Consider the following 13,406-nt stretch of genomic DNA (forward strand, 5'->3'; position numbering starts at 1 on the left):
TACTCATTGGACTACATACATCGATATGTATTATTTCCAAGAAGTCAGTAGCTTGTTCCATTGTTCCGGAGAACGGAGTTTTAGTCATCTTGCCCGTTAGGCACAGTTCGCAAGCATCAAGTGATTCATAATCAAGTGATTCCAAAAGTCCATCAGTATAGAGTTTTTTCATGCGCTTCAAGCACCAAGCATCAGTATGGATACTAATGCTATATCTCGACTTCTCGAGACAAACATCCATCTCACCTGAAGGGCCCGCGCTTATAGGCTGGCCTCTCGCTTAGCTATTTTTTTTAAATAATACATTTTTTTATTAATTTTCATAAATATTACGCTGGATAAAAAAATTCAAAAATAATACACCATCGGCCCGCTGCAGGCCGACTGGGCCTAGTCGGCCTACAGCAGGCCGATTGGATTCCAGTCGGCCTACAGCTGGCCGACTGGCCCTGTCGGCTCACTGTGGACTGATTGCGTCCTGTCGGCCCACTGTGGGCCGACTAGAGCTAATTGGCTCGTTGTGGGCTAATTGTTTTTGCAAAAAAAGTAGGCATAAAAAATATATGTTTAAAAAAATGTTAATCATGTAATTAAAAATGTTAAACGTGTATAAAAAAATGTTCCTGATGTATACAAAAAATGTAGAATATATATGCAAAGAAGTTGACATAAAAAATATGTTTTAAAAAGTGTTAAGCATGTATTTAAACATTGTTAAATGTGTGTATAAAAAATGTTCCTTATTTATACAAAAAATATAGAATGTGTATGAAAAAAAGTTGACACCAAAAAATATGTTTGAAAAATTGACATTTTTACAAATACATGATTAAATTTTTTTAAATGTGTGTATAAAAAATGTTCCTTATCTATACAAAAAATATAGAATGTGTATGAAAAAAAGTTGACACCAAAAAAATATGTTTGGAAAAAATGTTCTAGTTCCATACAAAAAGAGCAACCAATCGTACTTAGGTCCGTGATGCTCCCATACAGGATCCAGAGTTGGAACATTTTTTATACACATTTAACCTTTCATTCCAATACATGAAACATTTTGGTGTACTCGCTGAACATTTTTTCAAATACATGATTAACATTTTTTTCAAACATATTTTTTTGGTGTCAACTTTTTTTCATACACATTCTATATTTTTTGTATAGATAAGGACCATTTTTATACACACATTTAACAATTTTTAAATACATGATTAACACGTTTTAAAACATATTTTTAGTCAACTTTTTTGCATATATATTGTACATTTTTTGTATACATCAGGAACTTTTTTTCTACACGTTTAACATTTTTTAATTACATGATTAACATTTTTTTAAACATATATTTTTTTATGCCTACTTTTTGTGCAAAAACAAATAGCCCACAGCGAGCCAATTAGCTCCAGTCAACCCACAGTGGGCCGACAGGACCCAATCAGCCCATAGTGGGCCGACAGGGGCCAGTCGGCCAGCTGTAGGCCGATTGGAATCCAATCGGCCTGCTGTGGGCCGATTAGGCCCAGTCGGCCTGCAGCGGGCCGACGGTGTATTATTTTTGAAAAAAAATTACTCAGCGTAATATTTATAAAAATTAATTAAAAAATGTATTATTTAAAAAAAAATCTCGCTTACTAGTTCAGCTAGCTCGCTCGCTCGTTTTACCTAGGCTTTCGTCTGTTTTTTCTTTTCTATTATTTTAGTTTTTCTTTTGGTTTCCTTTTTTCTTAATTGGTTTGCTGTTATTTTCCTTCGTTTCTTTCACACTTATTAGCAATTTTATCTTTACTCATTTTACCTTTATTTTTTCTTTTTATGTTTTTACTGTCTTTTTTGCTTTCCTTACTTTGTTTCCATTGTTTTCGTGGTCTTTTTTGTGTTTGTTTTTAGCTTTCATATGTTTTTTAATTTTATTTCTACATTTTCCGTATAGAACAGGATTTTTTTAATACATAATCAAGATTTTTCAAATACACTAACATTTATGAAAACTTATATTTTTTGATCTCTACTTTTTTCATACACGTTGTACTTTGTTTGCATACACTGGGAACATTTTTTATATACATGTTTTCATTTAGAATATACAAGACTAACATTCTTTTAAACATATATTTTTTGAATGTCTACTTTTCCCATAAACATTGTACGTTATTTGTATACATCAGGACCATTTCATGTATGCAGTTTTAACATTTTCGAAATTACCGATTTACGTTTTTCCAAACATATATTTCTTGATGTCTATTTTTTTCATACAAACTCTTACATTTTTGGTATACAGCTCATACAGTTTTCATATGTATGTTTAACATTGTCCAAACACATGATTAATATTTTTTAAACTTAATTTTTTTTATGTCTACTTTTTTTCATACACATTGTACTTTGTTTGTATACACCGGGAACAATTTTATATACACGTTTTCATTTTGAATATACATGACTAATATTCTTTTAAACATATATTTTCTGGATGTCTACTTTTCCCATAAACATTGTACATTATTTGTATACATCAGGACCATTTCATATATACACTTTTAACATTTTCCAAAGAGAGCCTTGGCTCAGTGGTTGGGCATGCGGTTGTGCAGCCTAACGACCCGAGTTCAATTCCTAGAATTGACAGGTGATGCACAGTGGTTTTCACCCATTTATTGAGGATCAAGTTTGGTGTATGGTGAAACCACTCATCAAAAAAATATCTTGATACTCATTTAAAAAATTGTAAGGACCATGTTTATATTGGTACTCATACTAAAATGGTTGTATGCATCCCTAGTTGCTGCGAAGGCCGGGGAAGTGAAATTCTCCCCCAATTTTATATTGGCCGTACGCATCTCTCAGATGCAGAGGCCGGGGGTCATCCTCCTTTTCGAAAAAAAGAAAAAAACTTTTCCAAATTACCGATTTATGTTTTTTCAAACATATATTTCTTGATGTCTTATTTTTTCCATACACATTCTACATTTTTGGTATACAGCGGAAACTGTTTTTATATGTATGTTCAACATTGCCCAGCACATGATTAACATTTTTTTAACTTAATTTGTTTATGTCTACTTTTTTCTTACATGTTGTACATTTTTTTATAATTTTTTGAATACATTTGAAACATTTTCTATATAAATATTTACATTTCTAAATGCTTTATTAAAAAATTGAAAAAAATGAAAACTTATTTTTGTTTTGATTTTTTCTTTGTTCCATATGCATTTTACATTTTTTGTATACATCGGAAACAATTTTCTATACACTTTAACCATTTTTAAATGCATGATTAACATTATCAACATTTTTATGTATAGTGGTTTTTATATTAGAAGTATTCAGAATATTTCGAAATACAAGCAAAGGTAAAAAAGACAAAGCGATTGGAAAAGAGTGAAAAAAAATGGAAGAAAAGAAGCGAGGCACGGCCCATTCGCCAAGGTAAGTCGTAGACGTACTTCTTACTCCCTGCCTCCTCGCTCTACGGCGGCGCCGCCGCCTTCCTCCGCCCGTCGCCATGTCCATCGTGGCGGATCTCTCTCGCCTGCAGGAGGACGACCGCGCCCCGATTCTTGCCCGGTATGCAGATCAGCAACCACCATCAAATCCTCCTCCGTCGCTGCTCCCCTGACCTCCCATCCGTCCGTGTCTCTGCAGGTCGTGCTCCGTTTTCCCCAGTGCGCCGCCGGCCGGGAGGCTCATTGACGACATCCTCGTGGATATCCTCTCGCGCCTCACCGCCAAGTCGCTCTGCCGCTGCAAGTGCGTCTGTAAGCACTGGCTCGGCCTCATCCACCAACCTGACCACCGCAAAAGGCTCCCCCAAACCCTGGCTGGCTTCTTCTACGGCAGCAACACCACCGGGCATCTGCCCTTCCACTTCACCAGCGTCTCGGGGGACAGCCGCCCTCCGTTTGGCACCTCCTTCACCTTCCTGCCCAACCACCACCTGCCCGTCGATCTGCTCGACTCCTGCAACGGCCTCCTCCTCTGTCGATGTTACCACGTCTCCGATGGGGTTGGCGCGTTCCATTATGTCGTGTGCAATCTCGCCACCGAGAAGTGGGTTGTGTTGCCCAACTCCGGCAAGGCCATTAACGACGTGGCCACCACATGTTTGGGCTTCGACCCGGCCCTATCGTCGGATTTCCATGTCTTTGAGCTGGTAGTTGATCACAATTACAGTCAGGACACCGAGCTTTCCAGAGTGGCAGTGTATTCGTCCGAAACCAGAGAGTGGGTTTATAAGGAGGAGAGATGGATCGGAGAAGCTACCTGGCTTGCTGGTCGGCACTCCTCCACAACGGTCTTTCTTGATGGCCTTCTGTTTTTTAGTGCCTTTGACCCCGACTTGTACGATTGTATAGCTGCGGTTGACACAAAAGGAGAAACATGGATGAAATTCAGGGTCCCTAGTGGTCAGGTTGATGATGGTTTCATCCATATGTCACAGGGCCGCTTACACTTTGCCAATTTCCAGAGGGATAATAATGGTGTTGCCATTCGATTTGTAGTTTATGTTCTGGAGAACTATCAAACCGGAGAATGGATATTGAAGCATGGCATTGAAACTTCAAACATGTTTGGATGGACAGATTTATGTCCTGATGGGGGTTTCGATTTTATTGCAATTCATCCGGAATGCAACTTGGTGTTCTTTGCTACGGATGGTATCACGCTCATGTGCTATAAATGGATAATCGGCAAGTCAAAGCGATTTCCTATCTTGCAGATGTCAAGCCGCTCTCTATTCTGCCTTATGTGCCGTTGTACACGGAGTCACAATCATTGCACATTTGATATCAATTGCTGGTGCCTATAAAAGAAGTGGATCTCTGATCGGAGTCAATTATTCTTGCTATGGAGCAGCAGGCTTTTCTCTTACTGATGAATGCATTTTTTCGGTCTGGAGCAATGGTGGTGGTTCAGTATGGAGGGAACTTGACTTATTTCTCTGTGATCAGTTATCCAAATTTGTGCTGAACTTTCTATCCTATGTACTGGTCTATATGCTATTTCCTCTTAGGACATCATCAAACGCACTGTGCTTGGATCACAATTTTCATTATTTTGTTAGAGGTTTTCTTTTTAGAACACAAAAGTGGTCTTTATTTGTGGGTATTGTTCTGTTAGGTAGCTTAAAAGAGTTTGAAATAAGCACGGTCATGCGCTTTTTATTTTGCTCTTGCTTCTAGTTATACTATGTATGATTCCTGTAAATGTTGCACGTAAAGCAACTTTGCAGAGCTGTTTCTGAATTGTGAATTTATTTTTTCTTATAACAAGGTTCATGGGCTCTTTGTGGGCTCCAGTTTCTGCTTCAAGTCCCCAAAACAAACTGAAACTATCCTTGTGTCCTGCGCTCCTGTCCATTGCCGGCCTCTTGGTGTCATGGATGGAACCGGTGTTCGGGAACTAGATTGATTTGTTTTCGATGATTTCGAGGGATATCGGTCATAAGAACAATTTCAGCATTGTCTAGTCGAGAGAAATTGAGAGTGGTTTTTCTTGGAGGAAGGTCAATTAGGTGACATCAGCCAGGTCAGCATGCATTCTTGTGTGGCATGTTAACCCAGTGAAACGATCTAACCTAGTGAACCCTCAAGACGGGTAAAGCATCAAGAGGGGTAGAGCTTAACACACATAACCTAGTTACAAAACCTGTGTGTCATCGTCGCCACCATTGTTCTGGTTATGGTAACTGGGGCATATTTAATGTCACCAAATCGACCAGTGTCACCACCTTCGGCCCCAAACCCTCATGGCCACCAAGGCAACAACACCCAGGAAAAACAACACCGGCGACACCTCCGTTGCCCCATCTGGTATAGCCTGATCTAGGGCTTTACCCATAGAGCACAAGACCCTGAAGGATGGAGAGGGGAGCAAGTTCATTGCTGAAGCATACATGGCTCTATGTAAGTCACCGATGGCTCTGTCGATAGTCTGAGCAAGGATATCTTCTAGAGCACCGCGCACCACAACCGACACTTCATGCCGTCCTGTCGACAATATATACTCATTTTAGAAAGATTATACTCATTCCATGGTTATAGGGCCTACATACTCTGGAGATCAAAACATGAACCAGGCCCCTTTTAGCCCTTTACAAAAATCGGCAAACACACATTGGGGAAACTTTAAAACCAAAACGGCATGCTGAAAGGGTTAATCAAAACCTAGAAACAAATGGCTATACAAAAATAATAATCCAAGAGTAACTAGGATTCGCGACAATGTTCAGATTCCAGTGTTGTGCAATTGCTGCCTGAATTTCTCCAAAGCTTATTGATGTGCCAAGGATATGCTTGAATTATAGCTGAATACTGCTTTGTGTAGCTAACTTCAGACAACCAACTAGGTAGACAGTTTCGCATGAGACGTGCCATGTCGAAGATGGCTGTGGAATAGCTTACATGATTTTTGCATAACTAGAAAACAAGTATTGTACAAGCTAATAAAGGTTACTAATAGATAAAACTCGATAACTTTAGCTTAAGGTTCTCGGTGCCCATCAAACAAGGCAGACTGAACTAAGAAACTCATAAGAAATGGTACACAACCTAATGGCCAGCATTACTACATGGAAGAGGGCATCTCCAACCTTAAATGTATATATGCCTGAACGATAATTACCTGTGCAAAGTGCAACATAAAAAGAATGATTACACTACAATTGTTTCAAGCTACACAGTGGGTCTAGGCTCAAACAATCTAAACTCACAGCCACAGTTCACATACTTTTCGTGGGCCAGTTTCTCCATCCTTCAAGCAAATGAAGCCAACACGACGGGTAGAGCTTAACACACAATAACCGAGTGACAAAGACATTTGTGTCATCATCGCCACCATTGCTGTAGTCATTATCACTGGGGTATAATTCCTGTCACCATATCGACCAATCACCGGTCTCATATTCATGCCCTGTCGTGGTAACCAAGGCAACAACACCCATAGCAAGGATACAAAGATTATAACAGAAGGTGCGAGTTATTTGATGAAGCTAGCATACATGTCCGTAAAGGCACCGCACAATACTCATAGCAAGGATTTCTCCTAGAGCACCGCACACCACAGGATTTCATCCCGTTGACATGTGCATACACGCATTTTAAAAAGATTATACCATCCCATGGTTATAGGGCGTACATACTCTGGAAACCAAAAATGATCCCAGGCTCCCTTTTGCCCTTTACAAAAATCGGCAAACACACATTTGGGGAAAATTTAAGCACAAAATGCCATGCTAAAAGGGTAAATCGGAACCTAGAAACAAATGTCTATACAAAGAAAAAAAAATCAAAGAGTAACTTTTTTTTTTTGAGGATAATCAAAGAGTAACTAGGATGTTGTTATGACGGGCGTCTCATATAGCCGGCGGAGGCCCAATGCCACGTCTAGTTAGGGGCTTAGCCCAACTTATCTTTAGCACTTCGAGGATTATATAAACACTTGTCAGGCCACCTTTTGAAATTAAGCAATAAGTCATAACTATTGCCCGGCTGCCTCAGGAGCCGGAACCCTCAAACCCTAGCTTGCCCCTGTCTCCGCCTCCTCTCGTCGCGCGGCCACGGCGCCGACTCGCCATCGCCCGCGCCCAGCCCCTCGCCATCCTCCATTCCATCCCTACAACCTAAGGGCTAGACCTGGTAGGATCCCAGCTCCTATCAATGTGGTATCAGCTGTCTCGGGATCTATCATGTATGCACCTCTTCCCACCACCACACTACCGCCGTCGCCAACCAGCACCACGCTGCCGGTCACCTCTGCGGCTGGGGCGCCGTCCTTGTCGGGGCCGGTGTTTTCCGCCGCCTGGACGCCACCGCTCGCCGCCCCCGCCGTCTACACCCCGGAGGAGATGACGGCTGACCACCGGGACCTCACCCAGGCGGTCGCGGGCATCCGCACCTTCCTCGCCAGCCCCTACGGGCTGCAACCGGCGGGGCCCTTCGCCATCGAGCCGTCGTCGCGTTGCCGCTGTGGCAGCCGCACCCCTCGGCGACCCCCTTCGCTCCTGTCACGCAACAGTCGCCGCCCTTGGTGACCCCCTTCGCTCCTGTCGTGCAACAGCCGCCGCCCTCGGCGCACCTCGCCGCTCCACCACACAGCAGCAGCAACAACCCCATGTCGCGCCCACCGTGGCAATGCCGCACCAGCAATTGCAGCCGCTGAGGGAGTCCTGGACTAAGGGGTCCTCGGGTGTCCGGGCTAGGAGATATGGACCAGACTAATGGGCCATGAAGATACGACATCAAAGAACTCCCCCCGTGTCTGGATGGGTCTCTCCTTTGCGAGGATGGCAAGCTTGGCGTTCGGATCATGCATCTTCATTTCTATGTAAACCAACTCTTTACAACCCTAGATCCCTTCGGTGTCTATATAAACCGGAGGGTTTAGTCCATAGGGCCAAAACAATCATACAGGCTAGACGTCTAGGGTTTAGCCATTACGATCTCGAGGTAGATCAACTCTTGTAACCCCTATATTCATCAAAGTCAATCAACCAAGAAGTAGGGTATTACCTCCATTAAGAGGGCCCGAATCTGGGTAAACGTCATATCCCCTACCTCCTGTTACCTTCGATCCTTAGACGCACAGTTCGGGACCCCCTACCCGAGATTTGCCGGTTTTGACACCGACATTGGTGCTTTCACTGAGAGTTCCACCGTGTCGTCGCTTGAAGGCTCGATGGCTCCGTCAATCATCCACAACAATGCCGCCTTGAGGAAGACTTTACTCACCGGCCAAATCTTCGTATTTGGCAGCTTCGCACTGCGTGCCAATTCGATTGGCCATCTGGAGCAAATCAAGAACTACGCCTCTGGTCATCAGATCAGTTTCGGAAACCTAAACTATGTCGCCGATATCCGAGGAGACTTGATCTTCCAAGGGTTTAGCCTCGTCCACAACTCAGGCCTTAGATTCGGAACACATCACCGAGTCCGAAGACGGGAGTTAGAGCCCGCTGGACTCTCCGCAGCCATAGAGCTTAACACTAGAGAGATGGAGGAATCATTTCACCGGCAGGCCCGGAGTCACACCAGGCTCCCTTCATCAACATGAAGCCGGACTCACCCCCAAACACCAGCTCCAAACTCCCGAGGTCCGTGTTATGCAAGCTCGGCCAGGGACTTCTGTCCCGCCCTACTCCACGGACCATCACCTCCCTGTCCAAACCTCACTCTTAAACGAGGCCCTGGACTTAATGCGATCTCTCACCATTGCAGAAGGATCGCTGCCAAACTACACCCAGCCCACACTAGGGGCTGAGAGCGGGGAATTTTACGTCCCACCCACCACCCACTTTATAGCCACTGTCGAGGAATTAACCGACATGCTCGATTATGCCTCCGAAGACATCGACGATATGGACGATGATGCTGAAGAGGAGCAAACCCAGAACCCGCCGTTTACCGGACTCTGGACGGCCACTTTCACATATGATGTGTACATCGTGGACACACCCAAAGAGGATGATAGCGATGGTGGGAAAGGTCCCGTCGAGGACAAGCCTTCTGAGGCACCACCGAAGTGTCGACGTCAGCGACGCCGCTTGAAATCGCGTCGCAAAAAAGACAACAATACCGGCACCAGAGACAATGATACTCCAGATAACGCCGAAGACCAAGAAGCCCCTATCGAGCCAACATCCGAACAGGATGATTGGGAGGATGGGCAAGTTAACCCCAACAATCCCATCGGGTACGAGGGCTCGGAGGATAGTAACTACCTACCAATCTCCGAAGAGGATGATAGCCTCGCCGTTGAAGACTTCATCGTACATGAGGAACCCCTCGAATAAGAGCTCTTTAAGCGCCGGCTAATAGCCATGACAAGAAGCCTGAAAAAGAAGCAGCAACAACTTCAAGCTGATCAGGATTTACTCAATGACAGATGGACTAATGTCTTAGCAGTCGAGGAATACGGCCACGAGCGCCCAACTAAGAGTTACCCCGAGCGCAGGATTCTATTCCAATTCGACGACAAAGTCCCTAAACCTATACCGACAGCACGTAACACCACAGACGGACCTAACCGACCACCTCGTGGCCGGAACAGAGCGGCAACTCAAGCCGAACACCAGACCGCACATCCTCGCCCTAGAGGCAGAGAGACAGCGGTCACAGGATACACGTATGACCTGTGACAGGACCTGGACCATAGAGCCGGTCATACCAGATCAATCCATGGATCAAGGGGGCATGTACTAGCGCGAGAAGACGGCCATCAAGCCTGGCGCGACAAGCACAACCCCACCCGGGCTGAAAACCGCATACGGACTTCATCCGAACTGCGTCGTGACATCGCCCTATACAGTGGCGCCGCACACCCCCTATGCTGCACCGATGAGGTGATGGAGCACCAGTTCCCAGAAGGGTTTAAACCCGTGAACATTGAATCATGCGACAACACAATAGATCCCGCAGTATGGGTTGAAGATTTTCTCCTCCACATCCACATGGCTCGCGGTGATGACTTACATGCCATCAAGTACCTCCCTCTAAAACTTAAGGGACCAGCACGGCACTAGCTGAACAGCCTCCCAGAAAACTCTATTGGTAGCTGGGAAGACTTGGAGGATGCCTTCAGAGACAACTTCCAAGGTACCTATGTTCGGCCCCCAGACGCCGATGACCTTAGTCACATAATCCAACAACCCGACGAATCAGCCCGGAAGCTCTGGACCAGGTTCTTAGTCAAAAAGAACCAGATTGTGGGTTGTCCGGACGCCGAAGCCCTCGCGGCCTTCAAACACAGCGTCTGAGATGAGTGGATCGCCCGACACCTCGGCCAAGAGAAGCTGGAGTCCATGGCAGACCTTACCGCACTTATGACCCGCTTTGCACGGGAGAAGATAGCTGGCTAGCTCGTAGAAGCAATAGCACCAGCGACCCAGGTACCTCTGAAGCCAGGGACGGCAATGGCAAGCCACGACGCGGCAAGCACAACCGTCGAAACAATAACGGAGACATAGCGGTCAACGCCGGATTCAGTTGTTCCAAATCCGGTCGGCGGAAAAAGCCATTCAAAAGGAAACAAAGATGGTCCGTCCAGTTTGGACAGAATACTTGATCGGCCCTGCCAAATTCATGCCACTCCCGACCGATAAACCTGCCAATCACACCAATAGAAATTGTTGGGGTTTTAAACAAGCCGGCAAGCTCAACGCCAAACACAAGGGGAAAAGGCCGCCCAACGAGGACGATGAAGAAGAGCCTCACCCACCGAAACAGGGGAGCACAAGAAATGTCCCCCCGAGGTCAAAACGGTGAATATGATCTATGTCACCCACATCCCCAAACGGGAGCGCAAATGCTCATTAAGGGACATCTACGCCGTAGAACCGGTCGCCCCAAAATTCAACCCATGGTCGGCTTGTCCGATCACCTTCGATCGAAAGGACCACCCGACCAGTATCCGTCATGGAGGTTCGGCAGCTTTGGTCCTCAACCCAATCATCGATGGATTCCACCTCACGCGAGTCCTCATGGATGGTGGCAGTAGCCTTAACCTGCTTTACCAGGACACCATCCGCAAAATGGGTATTGATCCGTCAAGAATCAAGCCCACTAAAACTACCTTTAAAGGAGTAATACCTGGCGTAGAGGCCCATTGCTTGGGCTCAATAACATTGGAAGTTGTCTTTGGCTCGCCCGACAACTTCCGCAGTGAAGACTTGATCTTCGATATCGTTCCCTTCCGAAGTGGCTATCACGCACTGCTCGAACGGACAACTTTCTCTTGATTCAACGCGGTCCCGCACTATGCTTATTTAAAGTTCAAGATGTCCGGTCCACGCGGCATCATAACAGTCAATGGAAACACGGAACGCTCCCTCCGTATGGAGGAGCACACTGCGGCTCTTGCAGCCGAAGTACAGAGCGCCCCCCTCAAGCCGCACACCTCATCGGCCATCAAGCCGCCGGACTTTGTTAAAAGAGTCTGGTCAATCCCGCAAGCTAACGGCTCGGTACTTCCGGAGCTAGACTAGCAGTTTCTCCTCTGTCGATCGCCGCCCACACCTGCGTAATTCGTACCGAGCATGCATCACTACGCACTAAAAATACCTTGGGCATCGATGGAGGCACAATACAGACAGGTCCATAGTACGGTTCGACCCTGTATGATCTTCCACCTTTCTTCGATTACTTTTTCTCTCCTACCACAGGTGCATTCGAGCCTATATATCCTACGGACATACAAGGACTCTCTTCGAGCCCGGTTTCATGCGGGTAACCGAAGACCGTTCCCTTTAAGGAACCTCTCTCTACAAGGAGAAAGCAGCGCAGACGTGCCGTAGGATATCCAAAGGACTCTTCAAACCAAACCTTATTTAAAGGAGCTGTACTAAGCTTTTCTCCTTATTATTAGACCCCCGGCATGTAAAATGGCTTTGGTGCTTATGGTACCCTCTGTAAGATCACGTTTTGACGTATCAATCAGATCCTAGTAGGGACAATATTTTAGTATCAACTTTATTCATAAAATTGTACTCCGTCTCCCTAGTTGTCTCACTTACATACCACAACACCCATTGCCAGGGGCTCTATATGGCCACATATGTGCCGCTAAACAAAAGCCCGAACAGTTTGTAGCAAACTTCGCCATCTCGAACTTGGTATTATATGCATCGGCTCCGAATCATGTCTTTGGTCAATAGTTGGGTTGCCCGTCTCCGGTGTTTGCTACCTTACATTTCATTTGTTCGGCTAGGGTAGTAAAGGGAGAAATACTGCGATTGTGTTTCTGGTTCGTCCGGTCAAGCACCTCAGTATAGAAAGCCAAAAACTGATTGTTATGATGCGGCGAGAGCCGGTCAACCATTCTGCGACTTACTAAATATTTAACGATTTTCTCCGTATTAAATGAAGGACTGTTTTTTCCGGTCATGAACGTAACACATCCGCATTCGGACAGCCGCATACGTACCAGGGGCTATTTTATAACCCCCATCGTCAAACTCCTATGGCTAAGTGAGAGTGGGAAAGCCACATAGTCCGATTGCCTGGTTCGCCGCACTGACACCTCTGTTACGGACCAAGACGTTGGTACAAGAGTGTTCGTGTGCCATTCCGAACACCCCCGTAGCATCTACGTGGGGGCTGAAGCCAACGACTGGAACTCTCAGGAATATAAAAACGGTCGCACAGGAGGAAAGAACTTTCAGACAATGGCACAAATATATCACAAAGCCTTAATATATATAATAAACACGTCCGGGTCGTTCGGATACATTCATTCGAATATAACACCCTTTGAGCATTGACCCTCTATCAAGCGAGCACCCTCTAGGACGTCGTCTAAATAGCGCTCCGACGTGCTATGGTGCATTCCTTCGGGAGGACCTCAACCGCGACAACGACGGCCTTCATCTTAGCCCAGTGCATCTTGACGCGGGCGAAGGCCATCCGCGC

General features: G+C 45.4%; 1 pseudogene; it reads left to right on the top strand.

Annotated features, from left to right (window-relative positions):
* The first annotated feature begins 3,508 nt into the window (after window positions 1-3,508).
* LOC123156832 (F-box protein At5g07610-like) lies at window positions 3,509-4,791 on the top strand (annotated as a pseudogene).
* The last annotated feature ends 8,615 nt before the right edge of the window (window positions 4,792-13,406 follow it).

The sequence above is a fragment of the Triticum aestivum genome, chromosome 7B (assembly GCF_018294505.1).
Source record: "Triticum aestivum cultivar Chinese Spring chromosome 7B, IWGSC CS RefSeq v2.1, whole genome shotgun sequence".
NCBI classification, from domain to species: domain Eukaryota; kingdom Viridiplantae; phylum Streptophyta; class Magnoliopsida; order Poales; family Poaceae; genus Triticum; species Triticum aestivum.